This window comes from Callithrix jacchus, chromosome 6 (assembly GCF_049354715.1).
Source record: "Callithrix jacchus isolate 240 chromosome 6, calJac240_pri, whole genome shotgun sequence".
Lineage (NCBI taxonomy): Eukaryota > Metazoa > Chordata > Mammalia > Primates > Cebidae > Callithrix > Callithrix jacchus.
Genome location: NC_133507.1, coordinates 159219321 through 159230103, shown reverse-complemented (window position 1 = coordinate 159230103; position 10783 = coordinate 159219321). Strand labels below are relative to the sequence as shown.

The 10783-nt window shown below is 47.5% G+C and overlaps 1 long non-coding RNA gene across 1 annotated transcript; it reads right to left on the bottom strand.

Annotated features, from left to right (window-relative positions):
* Positions 1-6792: 6792 nt before the first annotated feature.
* LOC144576736 (uncharacterized) lies at positions 6793-10333 on the bottom strand. Its single transcript, XR_013519170.1, has 2 exons — positions 8860-10333; positions 6793-8818 (listed from the first exon to the last, which is right to left on the bottom strand). It is a non-coding gene; the product is annotated as an uncharacterized LOC144576736 (long non-coding RNA).
* Between the last annotated feature and the right edge of the window lie 450 nt (positions 10334-10783).

Genomic DNA, 10783 nt, shown 5'->3' with positions numbered 1-10783 from the left:
AATAATACTGCCATCCGTGCCAAAGTCCAGTTTGCCTAAGAAGACTTGTAGGAGCAGCTTTGAGGGTTTGTAACCCTCAGAGTGGATCTCCCAAAGTACAGAAAGAGGCTGCCCCAGAGGTAGTTCTCTGCCCCTTGGAGAGAGATCCATTGCTACTTGCCAAAGATGGACTGCCCTGCCCTACCTGCTTACCTCCCCTAACCCTCATCCAGCCCCTTTCCTGCTGCAGCACCTGGTGGGATCAGGTGTGTGGTGCACTGTGGGGGTCCGGCACGTCTGCCGGGGGGCTTCCGACCAGCGGAGAGCCTCAGCCCCACTCAAGTGTTCTTAACCTGGAAGAGGGAGTGTGTGGAAGAAAAGATAGATAGAGAGCGGGGTCTGGAGGACTGCCAGGCAATGCCGGAGCAAGAAGTGCCAAGACAGCAAGTTTATTTGTGCAAACTACAGGTTATATACCTTTCAGTGTTTGAGGAGTGATGTACATTCCATTGTATCTTGAAATAAAGTCAAGAATATAAATCACAAGAAAAGGGGTACAGAAAGGATGACTCTTAATCAAAGGGTGTACAGCAAAGGGACAATAAAGTTTACAAAAAGGGGGTCATAAATCTAAACATGTGTTTTTCTAAAATCAGTTAAGCAAGCAAGTAAGATTGTTAACAAGGTACAGCTGGACCTTTCCAAATGTCATTCTAACCTTGCCTATTCATATAGGATCATATGCAAACAATATGATTGAGTTAGCAGAGGTAAATGAAGTCATACAGTTATTGTGCAGAGAAGGAACTAGGAGGCACACAATGTCTACCCATACAATGTCTCATTAGACCACAAGGCCTGAGCTCAGCCATCCTGTTGCAAATGTCAGAGGCAAAGATAGATGTTTATAAAGTCAGTGCAACTAGACTTCCTCCTTTCCCTTAGCTCAACAGCCTCCAGGAGAGGAGAAACGTGTAACCATGGAGTACCCTGGGGAGAGCAAGAGGTATCAATGGCTTTGCTCTTCATGCCATGGATTTCTATTTAGAGCCTGGTGCCATCTTTTAGCTCCAGGGGTTTGGGACCCTGGCGTTCCTCCTGATCCCTCCCAGGAAGAGCACAGGGTGGCTTAAGGTGACCCAGGCTGCCAGGCTGTCATAGACTGAGCTCCGGTGTGACTCCAAGGGTCAGGACCCATCATCTTCCTGGTGCCACCTGCCCATTCTAGAACAAAGAATCCATCAAGTATTGATCAGGGTTTCAGCAGCCAGGAGGCTGGACAGCTCCATGTGAGCGCCTACCCACCCAGCCTGTCTGACCTTCCCAAGAAAGAGGGTCATTTTTGCAAAAGTACTTGACCGGTTTTCTCCAGTGCTTCTCTGGAATCTTTGAGATTCAAATCACTGTCTTTTGAACCACCTCCACAATCATCTGTGTTTGCATTTGAATTGCAGTGTTGGGTATTTTCATTCTACAACCTACAGGGACACTGACTCACCAAACTGATGGAACAGGGACAGCCACTGTTTCTATCTTTTTAAAATAATGTTTTATTTTAGAACAGTCTGAGATTTACAGAACAGTTGCAAATAGAGTACAGGGAGCTGCCATCTACGCCGCACTGTTAACCTGATCACTAACATTTTATGTAAATAATGTACATTTGTTACAATTAATAAACCAATATTCAAGTGCGTTATTGTTAACTAAAGCTTATACTTTATTCCTATTTCCTTAGTTTTTTGCCTAATACCCTTTTCTGTTCAGGAGCCCATCCAGGATACCACATGACATTCAGTAGTCATGCTTCCTTGGCTTCCCCTTGGCTGCGACAGGTTTTCAGACTCCTTTCATTTTTGATGGCCTTGACAGTACTGGGGAGTGCTGGCATATATATGCTGTTGCGATACATTATACACACATATACAACATACATACATATATATATTTATTTATTTTTGAGACAGGGTCTCCCTCTGTCACCCAGACTGGAGTGCAGTGGAGTAATCTTGGCTCACTGCAACCTCTGCCTCCAGGGCTCAGGTGATCCTCCCACCTCAGCCTCCCGAGTAGCTGAGACTATAGGCACATGTCACCATGCCCGGTTAATTTCTGTATGTTTTGTAGACATGGGTTTCACCATGTTGGCCAGGCTGGTCTCAAACTCCCGAGCTCAAGCAATCTGCCCGCCTTGGCCTCCCAAATGATGGGATCACAGGAACGAGCCGCTGCACCTGGCCTTTTACTTTTTCTCTCCCTCTCGGCAGCTACTCAGAAACACTCTCTTAATAGGATCCTCTGATGCAAAAAGTTTTAAGTTTTAATGAAGTCCAATTTATCTATTTGTTCCTTTCGTTGCTTGTGCTTTTGGTTTCATACTTAAGAAACCACCGCCTGATCCAAGGTCGTGTAGATTTACACCTATGTTTCTTTCTAAGAGTTTCTTTCATGTAGGCCTTTGACCCATTTCCAGTTAATTTTCACATATGGCGTGAGGTACAATATACATTCTTGGCCGGGCTCAGTGGCTCACACTTGTAATCCCAGCACTTTGGGAGGCTGAGGCAGGCAGATCACCTGAGGTCGGGAGTTCGAGATCAGCCTGGCCAATGTGGTGAAACCCTGTCTCTACTAAACAATAGATAGGTTCTCTTTGTTTTTCAGTGCCCTGGAATGATTTCAATATTACTGAAAACATTTGTTTTTTAAACAATTTCCCTGTGGAAACCACTTAAGTCTGTTATTTTTTTCTCCCTCCTTCTTTTTTTTTTTGAGACGGAGTTTTGCTGTTGTTACCCAGGCTGGAGTGCAATGGCACGATCTCGGCTCACTGCAACCTCTGCCTCCTGGGTTCAAGCAATTCTCCTGCCTCAGCCTCCAGAGTAGCTGGGAATACAGGTGCGCACCACCATGCCCAGCTAATTTTTGTGTTTTTAGTAGAGATGGGGTTTCACCTTGTTGACCAGGATGGTCTTGATCTCTTGACCTCGTGACCCACCGGCCTCGGCCTCCCAAAGTGCTGGGATTATAGGCGTGAGCCACCGCGCCCGGCCCCTCCTTCTATCTGTTTAATGATAATTGATGTTTAACTCTTCCTCTATCTTCTCAAGTTAGCTTCAGTATATTATATTTTATAATAAAATATTAAGATGGGCTGATTATCTGGGAAAGAGTAGATGACCAAAATTGACCAAGGAAACTTAGAAAACCTGAATATAGGGCCAGGCATGGTTGAGCACTTTGGGAGGCCAAGGCAGGAGGATCACTTGAGGTCAACAGTTTGAGGCCAGCCTGGTCACATAGTGAGACTGTCTCTACAAAAATTAAAAAAAAAAAAAATTAGCCAAGCATGGTGGCATGTGTCTGTAGTCCCAGCTATTCAGGAGGCTGAGGCATATTCAGGAGGCTGGGGCAGGAGGATCATTTGAGCCTAGGAGTTCAAAGTTACAGCGAGCTATAATGGCATCACAATCCAGCCTGGTTGACAGAGTGAGATCCCCTCTCCTTAAAAAAAAAAAAGAGAAAACTTGATCATCAATAGCCACAGAAGAGATTGAAAAGGAAATCCATTTCAAACAGGCACTGTGTAAATAGATAGGTTTTTTTTTTTTTTTTTTTTTTTTTTTGAGATGAAGTTTTGCTCGTTACCCAGGCTGGAGTGCAATGGCGTGATCTCTGCTCACCGCAGCCTCCGCCTCCTGGGTTCAGGCAATTCTCCTGCCTCAGCCTCCCGAGTAGCTGGGATTACAGGCACGCACCACCATGCCCAGCTAATTTTTGTATTTTTAGTAGAGACGGGGTTTCACCATGTTGACCAGGATGGTCTCGATGTCTTGACCTCGTGATCCACCCGCCTCGGCCTCCCAAAGTGCTGGGATTACAGGTGTGAGCTACCGCGTCCGGCAAATAGACAGTTTCATGAATATATTGTCTCAAGTTCTGAGTGTTACAGAATTTTATTCTATTATTCAAACTTTTGATAAAAATAAAATATTCTCATTAGAAAATCTTCCATCGGTCCTGAAGCGCATGGCTGGGGACAGCCTATGGTCCAGCAGTTTGGGAGGCTGAGGCAGGAGAATTGCTTGAGGCAATGAGTTTGAAATAAGCCTGGGCAACATAGCAAGACCCCATCTCTATAATTTGTTTTTTTTGAGACAGGATCTTGCTCTGTCACCCAGGTTGGAGTTAAGTAGCATGAGCTTGGCTCACTGCAACCTCCGCCTCCCTGGTTCAAGCGATTCTCATGCCTCAGACTTCCGAGTAGCTGGGACTACAGGCGCGCACCACCATGCCCAGCTAATTTTTATATTTTTAGTAGAGATGGGGTTTCACTATGTTGGTCAGTCTGCTCTCTGACTCTTGACCTCAGGTGATTTCCCCATCTCGGTCTCCCAAAGTGCTGGGATTACAGGGATGTGTCATCGCGCCTGGCCTCAGTGAGAATCTTAAGATGATTGTCATAATGGATTTCTTTTTTGAGACGGAGTTTTGCTCTTGTTACCCAGGCTGGAGTGCAATGGCAGGATCTCGGCTCACTGCAACCTCTGCCTTCTGGGTTCAGGCAATTCTCCTGCCTCAGCCTCCTGAGTAGCTGGGATTACAGGCGCGCACCACCATGCCCAGCTAATTTTTGTATTTTTAGTAGAGATGGGGTTTCACCATGTTGACCAGGATGGTCTCGATCTCTTGACCTCGTGACCCACCTGCCTCAGCCTCCCAAAGTGCTGGGATTACAGGCGTGAGCCACTGCGCCTGGCCTGGCTATCTTTTTTAGAGATGGGGTTTTGCCATGTTGCCCAGGCCGGACCTGTCTAGATGGTCTTGAACTCCTGACTTCAAGTGATCTGCCTTTGTTGGCCTCCCAAAGTGCTGGGATTATGACTGTGAGTTACTGGCTGGATTTATCACTCTTTTTTTTTTTTTGAGATGGAGATTCGCTTTTGTTGCCCAGGCTGGAATGCAATGGTGGGATCTGAACTCACTGCAACCTCCACCTCCTGGGTTCAAGTGGTTCTCCTGCCTCAGCCTCCTGAGTCGCTGGGATTACAAGCATGTGCCACCATGCCTGGCTAATTTTTTGTATTTTTAGTAGAGATGGGGTTTCTCCATCTTGGTCAGGCTGGTCTTGAACTCCAGACCTCAGGTGATCTGCCTGCCTTGGCCTCCCAAAGTGCTGGGATTATAGGCGTGAGCCACCATGCCCCGCGATTTATCACTCTTTTAACATTTTGCTAACATTATATACAAAGAATGGTATCTCATTTCAATTTGCATTTTTCTGATCATCTTTTCACATATTTATGAAGCATTTCTGTTTTCCTTCTCTGTGTTTCTCATGCTCTGTAAACCATTCCAGGGCATAGAATAAGATGGATGTTTTCCACTTCATTTTACAGAATAACACAAACCTAATAGCTCACAAAATCCTGACAAAAAGAGACTCTTTCCCCATAAAATAACTATAGACTGGCTTATGAATATACATGCAAAAATATTCAAGAAAACAGAGGCCTATGTGCCTAAGTTCCTGAACTTTTGGGGGCAGAGTGCTGTTGTGAAGAGTGTTATAACTTACAATGGGCAACAGGGCTGTGCATTAACTCACCGAAGACTTCCTATGCCCCACACCCATGGGGAAAGCAGTGGCCGTGCTGTAATCAGACGTGTGTCATGAGAACTGCAGTTGAGAGCATCCTTTCCTGATCCAGCTGTTAAAGGGAATACCCAGTTCTGGCCAAAGTGTGAGTCAGTAGAAACTTGCTTCAATGCTGGCATGTCAGGGAGACGCAAACATGCGTGAGGAATCTGGCAACAGCTACACCGAGCTTAGGGATCTCCTTGGCCCAAATAGTCTATTTCTAAACCATTGTATTAAGGAAGTGCACATTACAGCGTTATTTATAAAAAGCAATAAACAAAATAAGCCAGGCTTGGTGGCTCGTGCCTATAATCCCAGCACTTTGGGAGGCCAAGGTGGGCAGATCACTTGAGGTCAGGAGTTGGAGACCAGCCTGGCCAACATGGGGAAGCCTTGTCTCTACCAAAAATATAAAAAATTAGTTGTGTGTGGTGGTGTGCACCTGTAATGCCAGCTACTCGAGAGGCTGAGACATAACTGCTTGAACCTGGGAGACGGAGGTTGCAGTGAGCTGGTATGGTGCCACTGCACTCCAGCCTGGGTGACAGAGTGAGACTATCTCAGGGAAAAAAAAAAAAGAAAATTAATGAATAAAAGTAATACTAAAAACAAAACAAATGAACCCCCTCTTCTTTGGAGCTTATAAAAACTGTGTAGTCATTTTCTAAAAAATAGCCATTTTAAAATTGATAAAGCCATTTACAAAAGGGTATGAGCCCATTTTAATTAATTAATTAATTAATTATTTTTGAGATAGAGTCTCCCTCTGTCGCCCAGGCTGGAGTGCAGTGGCACAATCTTGGCTCACTGTAAACTCTGCCTCCTGGGTTCCCACGATTCTCTCACCTCAGCCTCCCAAGTAGCTGAGACTACAGGCTCACACCACCATACCCAGCTAGTTTATGTATTTTTAGTAGAGATGGGATTTCACCATATTGGTTAGGCTGGTCTTGAACTCCTGAACTCAAGTGATCTGCCCGCTTTGGTCTCCCAAAGTGCTAGGATAACAGGTGTGAGCCACTGCACCTGGCGAACCCATTTTTTTTTTTAAATCATCTATCTTCTATCATCTATGTACCTAAGTATAAATTAATGTTCGGAAGACTACATGCCAAAATGTATGTTAAAGATTATCTGAACGGTTGGAATTAAGGCTGTTTTGTTTACCTGTATTTTCTTTTTTTTTTTTTTTGAGACAGAGTCTCACTCTGTCACCAGGCTGGAGTGCAGTGGCATGATCTCGGCTCACTGCAACCTCTGCCTCCCGGGTTCAAGCTATTTTCCTGTCTCAACCTCCCAGGTAGCTGGGATTACAGGTGCCTGCCACAATGCCCAGGTAATTTTTATATTTTTAGTAGAGACAGGGTTTCACTATGTTGACCAGGATGGTTTCGATCTCTTGACCTCTCATGACCCACCCACCTAGGCCTCCCAAAGTGCTGGGATTACAAGGGTGAGCCCGGCCTTATTTACCTGTATTTTCTACATTGTACTTCTATAATAAAAGAAACTGACAAGAGATAGGGGGAAAATTGCTGCTAAGTTTCATGTCTAACAATAGAGGATTCGCTGTTGAACTGTATGTCACATTTATTTACAACTAATGACTCCAATAAATAGTTTTAAATACCACGTGCTGGGCACTGTTTTAAGCATTAGATATTTAGCTGCTCTGTGCTGTACCTGTGATTATGCCTTTTGTTTTTTTAAAAAAGGAAAGGAAATAAAAGAAAAGGAAAGGAGAAGAGAGAAAAGAAAAGAAGAAAAGAAAAAAGAAAAACAAAAGATAGAACAAAAGGGAGGGGAGCAGGAGCAGGAGCAGGGGAACTCAGGACGTCCTGGGCTGCAGGGCCCTGGTGCCTCCCCTGGCTGGCGTGCGCCCCTAGCGGGCGTCCGGCGTCCTGTGGGCCGTGCGGTCCTATGTCCAAGCTCTGGGCAGCCCAGGGCCCACAGGGCAAGCTGCGCCCCTGTTTTCTTTCCAGAGTCCCCTGCCCTCCAGTGAGCCGCGTTGAGCCCCAGCTGGACTCCAAGTCGAGCCTCCATAGCCAGGTGTCCGCCAGATGTCTTCCAAGGCCAGCAAGGGAACTGCCTGGGCATACGACCCTCTGGCCTGTTTCCTGATCCAGAAAATAATTTCCAGCTGCACGTGACTTTCCACGGAGCCAGGATTGGAAAACTAGACAGCAGTGATCTTTTTAAAACCGTGAAATCTGTGAACGAGGAAAGTCGTCTCCAAACCAGTCAACAGGAATTTCACTCTATTGGTACCAGTTTGGGAAATCATTTGTTTTTTAAATTAAAAATCAGGGAGCTGAGAGGAAAGGAGGGTTCCCTGGCAGCCTTGGATGGGCTGCAGGAGTGTGACAGCGAGGCAGTGGGGCTGTGAGAGGGTGCTGTGCCTGTGGGGTCAGCATGGGGTAGCCTGGGGACTGAGCTGTGCTCCAGGGACACACACACATTCCTCCCTCGGCTGGGTGGCCTTATGTTCCCAGGGTTTTCCCACAGCTTGTCCTGGCTGGGGGTCTGAGCTTGTCAGCCTGGCTGGGGGCACAGGTGGCCAAGGCAGGACTCCATCCCCAGGAAGCACAGGTGCGGCTTCTGAAACAGGTGCAGCGCTTACAGGCGCAGCTCTCCTTTCAGCACGCCCCGCTGAGAGGCAAAGCTGAGGAAACAGGAGACACCCCTGTTTCTTCTCCTGGGTAAGCCTTAGAGCTGTCCTGGAATCTGAGGGATCAGGGAGCATGCTGAGGAGAACCAGAGCATCCCGTGGGCTCCCTGTGCTGGGCTCCCTGTGTAGGGCACTCCTCCATGGCAGGGGTGGCCCGGGGAGAGCTTGGGCAGGAGTGGGTATGAGTCACTCAGAGGGCGGCCCCTGGGTTTATGGTACCTGGAGTTGCAAACACTCAGTTGTGAGCCACAAATGGCTGGAGGCAGATAGCTTCCCTTGCCCTTCCCTCTGTGAATCCCAGTTCCTGATGGTTCTGCACTCTTCTGTGCAGAGGAGGGCAGCACAGGCTCGTCAGCGAACTGGGGGCCTTGGAGTCAGAGAACGGGCTTCTAATCCTGGCTCTAGTACCCGCGTTCAGGGACACTGGGCATGTGTTGTCACCTGCCTGTGCCTCAATCTCCTTAACTGCAAAATGGACATAACCTCCAGGCTGATGAAGACTAGGAGAGCAGAGGTCAGCGACGGGCCACCTTCATAGGGCTCCGTGCATTTCTGTACAGCGACGGGCCACCTTCATAGGGCTCCGTGCATTTCTGTACATCCATTGCTTTCCCCTGGCTGGCCCACTGTGTGTGGCTGGCCGACAGACATCTGTCTCTCTTGCTCGCTCTCTCTCTTTTTTTGATACAGAGCCTCACTCTGTTGCTCAGGTTGGAGTGCAGTGGTATGATCTCAGCTCACTGCAACCTCCATCTCCTGGGTTCCAGCAATTCTCCTGCCTCAGGCTCCTGAGTAGCTGGGATTACAGGTGTATGCCACTGTGCCCAGCTAATTTTTGTATTTTTTTAGTAGAGGGGGGGTTTCATCATATTGGCCAGGCTTGCCTCGAACTCCTGATCTCATGATCTGCCCGCCTCGGCCTTCCAAAGTGCTGGAATTATAGGCATGAGCCACCATACACGGTCTCTCTCTCTCTTTTTAAACTTTTAGTAGGGACAGGATCTCGATGTGTTGCCCAGGCTGGTCTCAAACTCCTGGTCTCCAAGCGATCCTCCCACTTCAACCTCCCAAAGTGCTGGGATGGCAGGGCTGGCATCTCTTGCCCTCAGGAAACAGGCCCAGGCTGCAGTCCTGCCCTCCTCCCTCACGTCCTGCTGCAGGCCGATTCGGCAGCACCCTCTCTAGAGCTTTCTCTGATGTTCTTCCTCCTTTCCCTTCTCTCCAGATGTTGGTCCAGTTAACTCAGCAAAAATGTTTCTTTCTTCCTCTTTCCTAAGTCCTTTGTTTCTTTTTTCCATTTGTGAACCAAGGTTTAAAAAAAAAGGAAAAGGAAAAAAAGGAACCCATTCTGTGGGGAACACGGGCATCAGGGGAGAGGAGAGTTGCCCAGTTTTCAGAAGTGGGATAACAAGCCCCTGCTGCCTGCCACCAATGCCAGTGAATGCACCTGCTCAGGAACCCTCTTTGGAATCTCCCTGAGGTCTTCCTGCCCCTCCCTGGGGCTCCCTCATTAAATTGCATTTTCCTCCAAACGTACCATGACGCGCATTGATGCAAAGCGGGTCTTACTCAATCTTGTGATGTTTCTTTAGCCACTGCCTTGCTGCAGTGCTGTTTTCCATGACTTTTCATGTGAATTACACTTTAATTCCATTCCAGCTGAAATTGGCGGTGGTGGGTCAGGTAGAAAAGCCCAGTGCCTTGGGTGACACTGAGATGCTTGGGAGGTGGCTCTTGTCCTGGGCTGAGTTGTGACCCTGCCTCAGAATGTGACTGCGTTTGGACAGAGGGTGTTTCAGGGGTGACTGAGATTAAATGAGGTCACTGGGTGGGGCCTAACTCAATGTGACTGTGCTCTTAAAAGAAGAAAAGATTAGGGCTGGGCATGGTGGCTCACACCTGTAATCCCAACACTTTAGGAGGCCAAGATGGGCGGATCACCTGAGGTCAGGAGTTTGAGACCAGCCTGGCTAACATGGTGAAACCCCATCTCTACTAAAAATATAAAAATTAGATGGGTGTGGTAGACGAACCTGTAATTCCAGCTACTTGGGAGGCTGAGGTGGGAGAATTGCTTAAACCTGGGAGGTGGGGGCTGCAGTGAGCAGAGTTTGCTCCATTGCACTCCAGCCTGGGTGACTGAACAAGTCCATTTCAAAAAAAAGAAAAAAAAGAAGAAGATTAGAATCCAGGCAAGACCAGCACTTTGGGAGGCCGAGGCGGGTACATCACGAGGTCAAGAGATCGAGACCATCCTGGTCAACATGGTGAAACTCCGTCTCTACTAAAAATACAAAAAATTAGCTGGGCATGGTGGCACGTGCCTGTAATCCCAGCTACTCAGGAGGCTGAGGCAGGAGAATTGCCTGAACCCAGGAGGCGGAGGTTGTGGTGAGCCGAGATCGCGCCATTGCACTCCAGCCTGGGTAACAAGAGCGAAACTCCATCTCAAAAAAAAAAGAAAGAAAAAAAGAATCCAGGAAAGAGGGAGGACC